This window comes from Schistocerca americana, chromosome 4 (genome assembly GCF_021461395.2).
Source record: "Schistocerca americana isolate TAMUIC-IGC-003095 chromosome 4, iqSchAmer2.1, whole genome shotgun sequence".
In the NCBI taxonomy this organism is placed as follows: domain Eukaryota; kingdom Metazoa; phylum Arthropoda; class Insecta; order Orthoptera; family Acrididae; genus Schistocerca; species Schistocerca americana.
In genome coordinates, this window is record NC_060122.1 from 688936446 (window position 1) to 688945563 (window position 9118).

Below are 9118 nucleotides of genomic sequence, written 5' to 3' on the forward strand. Positions count from 1 at the left end.
CATTATTTAGAGAAGGAAAAAATGGAAAAGATGGGCACAATTCTCCCTGACATACAAAAAATTATTTATATAATCTTAGTATGAACGATCGAAAATCCTACAAAGAGGTAAATTCTGATGCTGCAGAATGAACTATATCTTTGGATATCCTGAACGTAAATTTTAATGCTGTGCTGAATAACTCGGATATTGATGGAAATAATGTTAGCGAATGTGGAGAAATCACTTTAGTCTCAAAGCGCCCTATTACGCTGGCATATATAAGTGAATTAACTACAATATAACATACATCTTGCTGAGTTAGTACTTCTGTAAACGATTCTAGCCTTATAAGTAATGATATTACTAGAGGCAGCAAACAGAGAAATTAATCAAAATGTTTTCAAATTATTATGAATCTGTAACAGTCTTTCCTTTAACACTGAGACAAAGTGTATTTCGTTCTACACCAAGCAAAAAATTGAATAACGCCAACAGTTAGTGTAGCAAACGAAAATGAGTTAGGAAATATGTTCTAAAGTTTTGTGTTCACAAACTGATGAAAGCATGCGCAGGGGGCAATTATTATTTAATGGTTCAATTTTCCTGGGTAACTCATCACTTAGAAAGAAGGCACAAAAGCGAACATCATCTTGTAGTCACCTGTTCGATGAATTAGGTATTTTAATCGCCTCTTCACAAATACTTATTTTCGCTAATAAGTTCGTCATAAATAATATACAACGATCTGAGAAGAATATTTATGTCCACAGCAACAGCGCAAGAAAAACGGGCCTTTATTTTCCAATTACGAAATCTATCAGAGCCTGATAAATGAGTTCTGCGCAGCCACAGAAGTATTTGATCATTTCTCCAATAATAGAAAATGTCTGACAGATAGCAAAGTAATTTTTAAATTTAGCTTACCATCATTTGCTCTCGACAGCTACTCTTGTTCCAGCGGCAAATTTCTAATTACCAACTGGTAGCAAAAGTAGCTAAAAATAATACTGAAGGAATGCTAAAGCTAAGTGAATCACTACCTGCACAAGTAGTACTAAAAGACTAAAATGTTCATTCTTACTAGTTTCAAAGCAGTGTGACATTTCACCAACTAGCTACACTGGCTACAGATTGGTAACGTTCAATTAATCATTTACTCTTCAAAATTCACCAAATAAAAACAGAACTAATGATAAGATGACAACCAGGAATATCGAAAGGAGCAATATATTACTGAAGATAGCCACATCGAATGTAAGGGGCCTATACAGCGAAGAACAAGAACTTTATCAGGAACTACCGACAGCAAAAATTGATGTAGCCGTAATAACCGAAACAAAAAAGAAACAAAGCGGATCCACTGACTGGAAAGAATATGTCATGAGCATACCATAATTTAACGGAACAGTAGGAAATAAGACCCCAAAACGGATAGCTGGGTCTAGTGGAGAAGACTGTAAGAATTGGAATGACAAACGTTTAAGAGACTTCGAAAAATTTAATAATCTGTGGATAACAAGTTACTTTCACCGACATAAAAATATACATACATTCACCTGACATGCAAGGGGAAGCAGGTCAATCACTGATTATAGCCTCACAAATTACAAAACCACACCTTATTACAAGATACTAGAATACAAGGATACAACGTACATTCGGACCACTTCCTGGTGGTTCTAAAATTAAAAATACCACGGCATAGTGTTGATTTTAAAAATTATTCACGGGAGAGGAACTCTTCAAAATACTTCTTTTGTAAGATTCCACTGTGGAACATTTTTATCAACGGAGAATGGATGAAGAGTTAAAAGATTCAATAGTAAACCAATACATACATGAAAAATGGAAAGCTATCTGTGATATAATAATAAATAACTTGAAAAGGCTATAGGAAAGAGGAAGAAAGATACGAACAAAAGAAGGCTCCCTGCCTGGAATGAATACCTAGAATAGATTATTAGAAGAAAGAAGATGTTCATTTAAAATATCTCAACACAAATGTGTACAAGATCACAATGAATATAAAAAAAACTAATAGCGTTAGTTAAAAGGGCAACGAGGAGAGTGAAAAGATAGAGCTGGGAGGCATTCCTCTGAAATTCAGTGTACCATATCCAGGGAAAACAGATAAGAGCTTATAAAATAATAAAAGCTTTCAACAAAAAGGAGAAGGATACCTTATAGTGGAAGAATTTCTTCGATGGAACATGCCTAGACCACTTACAAACCTATGGACAGGGAAAGAAGAAAATATTGTAACAGACAGTAAAGTAGATGGAAGAACTGGAAGATGCAAAAGGATTCACGAGAAATAGAAAGTGACTAGGAGAAGACAAAATAAATTCAGATCGCCACCATCACCACTTTCTCCTTCCTTCCATCTTCACTACCCACAGTGTTTTCCTCCCATCCCCCCTCGCCACTGCCGCCCTCTTGTCCGTAATATCTGTAACAACCACAGTTGTATCAACCTACTGAGCTATAAGTATCACATATATGCCAAGGTACTTTCCAAAACATTTAATGCTGTAACAGAGACTTTTCTGATAAAAGAACAAGACGGTTCTAGGCCGGCATGATACAGATAACAGGACAGCATTGAGAATTTAATATCCCAACACACGCACAAACGCGCGAGCGCGAGCGCGCGCGCACACACACACACACACACACACACACACACACACACACACACACACACGAAGAAACAAAAAAGGGGGGACGCACCACGACTGATATCGGTAGATGTGATGAACATTCACATACAAAGAAATGATTACAATTTCAGAAACATTGGCTAATTTATTTAGGAAAAAAAGAGATTCACAAACAGAGCAAGTCAGTAACACGTTGGCCCACCTCTGGCCCTTATTCAGGCAGACATTCTGCTTTGCATTGATTGACGGTGTTGATGGATGTCCTCCTAAAAGATACCGTGCCAAATTCTGTCTAGCTGCCGCGTTAGATCGTCAGAATCAAGAGCTAGTTGGATGGCCCTGCCCGTAATGCTCCAAACGTTCCTAATGGGGAGAGAGATTTGGAAACCTCGCTGGCAAGGAACTGCTTGGCAAGCATTCATACAAGCAGCAGAAACTCTAGCCGTGTGCGGTTGTCGGGCCATATGGTGGGCGATAGGCAGGTTGGTATCCCCCCACTGTCCGGGACGTCTTAGGACACAGTCTTCGGCCTGGAATCTCATTTACTGGAGCAGAATTATCTTCAGTGACGAGTCCTGCTTTGAACTGAGCTGCGATGAGCAGCGAAGACGTGTCTACGGAGCACCATACAGCAGTGGGATACAAACCTGATTGTCTCTCACCAAACGGTCCGACGGCTTACATTTCAGCAAGATAATGCTCGCCCGCACACGGCGAGAGTTTCTGCAGCTTGTCTTCGTGCTTGCCAAACCGTATCTTGGCCACCAAGTCGCTGGATATCTCCCCAATTGAGAAGGCTTGGAGCATTACGGGCAGGGTTCTCCAACCAGCTCGGGATTTTGACGATCTAACGCCCCAACTGGACATAATTTGGCACGATATCCCTCAGGAGAATATGCAACTCCTCCGTCAATCACTGACCAAGTGAGTAACTGCTTGCGTATGGGCCAAAAGTGGACCAACAATGCGTTACTGACTTGCGCAAATTGTGAAGCCCTTTCTCTTGAATAAATCATCCAGTTTTTGGAAATTGTAATCATTTGTGTGTATGTACATCTACATCACATCTAACGATTTCTGTTCCATTGGGACAATTCCTTCGTAGTGCGTCGTTTTGCTGTTGCTTTATGGCGCATATAGCTTTTGTGGATGATGAAAAGCTTTTCGACTGGAAGATGGGACCTAAGTTATGGGAAAGTTTGGGAGAGTATGGCAAGCATCAGCAGTTAATAAAGTCAATTCAGAGTTTGTACGCTGAGAACAGTATCAAGATATACTTCGAATCAACTTATAGTATAGCAGGAAGAAGAATCACACAAGGAGTCAGACACGGTTGTCGTTTATCGCCCACACTACTTAACATTATATATATATATATATATATATATATATATATGAATGATACTGTCAATAAATGGTAAAAGAAAACTGGTAATTCCTAGATGTACAGTATTTAGCTCACTTTTTGCAGATGACAAGGTTATAAACGCAGATATGGAAGAAAATCTTCAACGTGCTGTATGGCCGTTAAATATGATGGCAAAACAATATAATAGAACAAAATGCACAAATAAATCAAAAGTTATGGCCTTTGGTGAAGAACATCATCTTACAAGCAAATGTTCCCTGCAGTGGGATCGACTTTTTGAAACCGTGTAAATCGTTATGTAGGTTAAGATCCCAGGTATCACACACTGCAGCCATTCACACTGGTGGTCCCTCATTCACGAGTAACTGACGAAAAGAAACTTCAGTATTTTACGTGACACTGAATAGTCTTAAAAAAGAGTTACATGAACTGATTGTGTGGTGTAATGGATAGGGTCAGGGCATCACATGCAGTAGGTTGTGGATTCGGATCTCGTCAGGTGTATGAAATTTTTATTTTCTATTCTTTATCGAAAGGATTTTGATCATCATGTTTAAACAGTTAATCGATTTAAATGCAATTTTTTTATTTCCATTCTTTGGTCACACAATTTTAATTATAATACCTACTACTTCATATGCTCTCATTTTTTCTAGCAGTCATTTTCCTATCATGTCTTTGATCGTGTGTTTTTAATTGAATTTATGTACCGATTCCGCTTTAATTTCTTTTGTTTTACTGTCGTATTTTTTCGTTCAAGTTACTGAATTCTTTATATCTATTCTTCATTTTGCTCAAATTTAGTTTTACTTATAAATCTTCCTTTAATTTAAATCTTAATCTGCGTTATTTTGTCCATAGTGCAAATGGAATTTACGCTATGTTTCAAATGTTTATCATGCAAAAAAACAACTCTGCACATCTTGTAACGAAAAATACATTTTCACACCATTGCACAGTCAATATAAATAGATTATTTCTTCTTTTGTTTTTAACTGATAGATCGGAATTTTCAAATAACTGAATATCATAATAGGTAAATATAATTAAATTAACATTCACAAAAATTCCGAGTGTAAAAAAGAATGATGTAAAGAAAAAATGAAAACGATCATACGGTGATTAAAATTATGTGCCAAAGGAATACAAATAAAAATTATATTTAAACCAATTAATTGAATAAAAATGACGATCAAAGTCATTCCGATAAATATTGTAAAAACAAAAAATTTAATGTACTTGACGAAAATTGGAATCCACAACCTTTTGCATGTGATGCCCTTACCCTTCCGTTATACCAAACAACCACTCTACGTGTTACATGTTTTTTAACGCTACTGAGAGGAACGCAAAATTTCGTAATTTTTTTCTTCAGTTACCCGTAAACGAGAGCCCACCATGGTGAATGGCTGCAGGGTGTGATACCTGGGATTTTAACTTACATCGCCGTATACTTGGTTTCAAAAAATCTATCACACCGCTGGGGACCTCTCCTTGCTTGAGCTAAAACCATAACAGCAAATAACTCAAAACATGCGGTACAGCACCGACGAAAATGCTTGGTGAAGCGAGGCAAAATACATGGTTCGAGACGTTGCAGAGGATGGACATGACACACAGCAGTAAAATAGCTGGGAGTCTTATCAAGAAGTTCAGAGGTGATCCGATAGGCTCCAGACAGCTTGCTGAGGTGACACCCAACGAAGTGGCCCATCAACTTCTATTGAACCGAAAGAGAAACACAAATGCAGAAAAAAAACTAATGGAAATGCTACCTATATCAGATCAAATGAACAAGTCTTGTTTTTTTGTTTCAAATACCTGAAAACAAAACAAGAATAGCATTATATCACGCAAATGTTCTCAACTGCCTGTGAGAAATAAACTAAGAGGTATAATGTTCATCATAAGGTTTAGAAAATGTCACCACTAATCATCTACTTGTAATAAAAAGTAACAAAGAGACAAAGGAGGAGTTTTATCGGCGCTTTCTAATTCTCTGTTACGGAAAACAGGTGGCTGCTTATGAACACTCATTCTCAATGATTTGGAAAATGAAATTAAATTGATTTTAGTTCCGATGGATGTAAGTTTAAGGGATAAGGCAAAGTCAATTATAGCACAGTAGCGTAGCGTATTACTTAGCAGGCATTTCGTACAGTGAATCGATAAACATAACAGCACTTGATATTCACCCGCGAACATCTTGTCGACGTGTCCCCTAGCGGCTACGGGTAACGATAACCGCTGCCCAGGTCAGCTAGTGTCTCATGTTGTTTGCTACCAACAACCCCTTCCTGCGGAAAACAATAACATGGAGATGTCAGACTACACCTGTACAGAGAAGACAATGTTAAAAGCAACAGTAACAGTAATACTGGATGATTTACAACAACAAGTTAACCAATATTTATGGCATTAACATATTACTGAACGTTCTGTAAATTTCGTCTATGATGGTCAGCTTCACCGGAATCAGAATGTCTAGTTAATGAACACCGTTCAGTATAGTCAATATTTCCCAGACTTTGAGTATGTGTGCACCCGAGAAACGTGTAAAAGCTTCCTGGATGTCACTGCTGTTGCGATACTGATCACAGAAGTGGACAGGCAATGCTGCGAAGAGAGACACTGCCTTCGTCCCGAGTTGTATCTCTGCTTCGACACGACTGTGCTCCAAAAACTGAGTTCAAATGCTACTAATAAGACGCATGACAATCGTTATTCAGAGAAAAAAGGAATAATTCTCGCCCTATTTTTGTATCCCTGATAACGAATTACATTAACTGTCATCAGACTTTTGGCTGAGTGGACCTAGGTAAAAAGGTGTGACTAGGAGACGTTATCTAGTGGCACACAGACACTCATTTCCCCATAGCTCAACACAGGTGATATCTGGGCAGTGAACAAGTTTCTCAGATGACAAAGTTCTGCATGTCTGACGTATAGTTTGAGATCACACATTAAATAGTTATTTCTCGTTTCCAAAGACGATGAAATAACTGTGTGGAAACACTTCTGAGACAGCAAAGCAAGCACTTCTATAAAGTTAAATGAAATTAAAAAAAGACTGCGTAACTGAATTCAGAAATACGTGGACATTAGCAACGATTACGTACTGTTTCAAGGAACGTGCATCTAGTTACTGCAAATATACCGTGCTCTGGCTGTAATTTTCTTGATAGCTCTTCTTATGTGACACAAAAAAAAAAAAAAAAAAAAAAATGGTATTGAAAAACAGAAGAGATTGAAGTCATATGATACTTGTTCATCATGACCTCAAACCCCAACACTGAAGTATGTAACAGAAATTAGCTGCAAGAACATGTAAACATTTCATCCACTCTCCCATTGTAGCCATGCTGCCACCAGATATTCAGAGGTGGGGAGAATGAGACAGATGAGGGGAACTGGAGAGAATGAAAGGGGGAGGGGGGGAGGGAGAGGGAGAGGGAGAGAGAGAGAGAGAGAGAGAGAGAGAGAGAGAGAGAGAGAAGGATGTTGAGGAGCAAGTTAGTGAAGGGAAGATGGCAAAGAGATAGTGAGAGGGACATGGAAGGGAGATAGTGGGAAATAGACTGTTGTGGTTGGAGATGGGAAGGAGACAGGTGAGACAGGACGGTAAAAACTGCGGAGGAGATAGGAAGGAGGGAGTTGGGGGTGAATATAGGGGAGAGGCTGTTATGGGGGGGGGGGGTATAAGGGAGGCAATTGGGTGGCGAGATGAGAGAGAGGGAATTGTGAGGAGAAATGATGGAGTTGGGGGAAAGCAATCAGGGAAATAGGAAGGAGGGAGTTAAGCAGAGATGGGGAGGGGGGGTTGGGGGAGATAGGAGGGAAGGAGTTGGAGATGCAGGAGGGTAGGAGTTGGAAGGGGGATAGTGGCAGAAGAGGAGACAAGGGAGGAGATAGGGAGAAAATGGGGGGAACAAATTATAGCTAGTAGATGGACAGCAGTGGAATAGATGATAAACAGCTAGGAGGGAGGCGAAGAGAGGCATGCATCAAAGGACATATGTGAAGCAGACTGTGAGGAGAGTTGAGAAGGAGACAAAGGTATGGGGAGGTATAGGAGTGCCAGAGGATCGAGGTGCCATGGAAAGGTGGGAATAATAAGGTGACATAATGATAACCATAAGTAGACGGTGATACAAGATATAAAATTTTGTCTTTCTTGGTTAATGAATCACACAGATATCACACAGCGCACTAACCTCTAAATTGGAAGATTTCAGTCATTTCGAAACGACAAATGCGAAATCTTGCTAATGTCAGGCACAAGTGATGCACTGTACAACTGTGCTTACTTATAATGTTATAAATATTTGGCTGTGGTCTTGAAAGTCTTTTCGGGTTTGCTGCCGGATCCTAAAATCAACTTGACTCGATATTTCGGCGATCCAACTGTTCGCCGAAATATCGAGTCAAGTTGATTTTAGGATCCGGCAGCAAACCCGAAAAGACTTTCAAGACTTATTACGACGGGAAAGCCTACGTAGTCACATTTGGCTGTGGTGTCGATTATCTCTGAAAATGATATAACTCTACTCTTTTTGACAATCACACTTTATTTATTGATGAGGGAGGGTAGGCAAAGAAGGGCTTCAGAATCAGAAGAATAGTAATCTAGCCAAGATCAAATGTTGCATAGCCTAAAGACGACACCGAAATTAGTGCATACTACGTGAAATTCAGGGTAAAATTAAGTAAATTCCTTGTTATTATTTTTGTTATTTCAATTTCTTTATTTGATATTTCGACACTTTTATATTTACGAGATTTTATTTTTAAAATGCTGATGATATGTCACGACATATTCTTTGGTCACACAGTACTGACACAGAAATTCAGCAAAAAGATGAAAAACGGAAAAGACAAAAAATTCTTCCTGTACTAATTTATGCAACCCTAAATCATTTTCGTTGAACCAAGACTGCAATTCTGCTACACCCAGGTAAAAGCCCAGTGTCTTAAGCACTCTACCTCATCAGTGGGTCAGTTGAGTTGACATTTAAGATGAGATGATTGGAGATCATTTCGCCTGGCAAATAATATAATTTACTGAGTTTCAGTCTACAATGATTTTTCTTATTCGTGATAAATGACG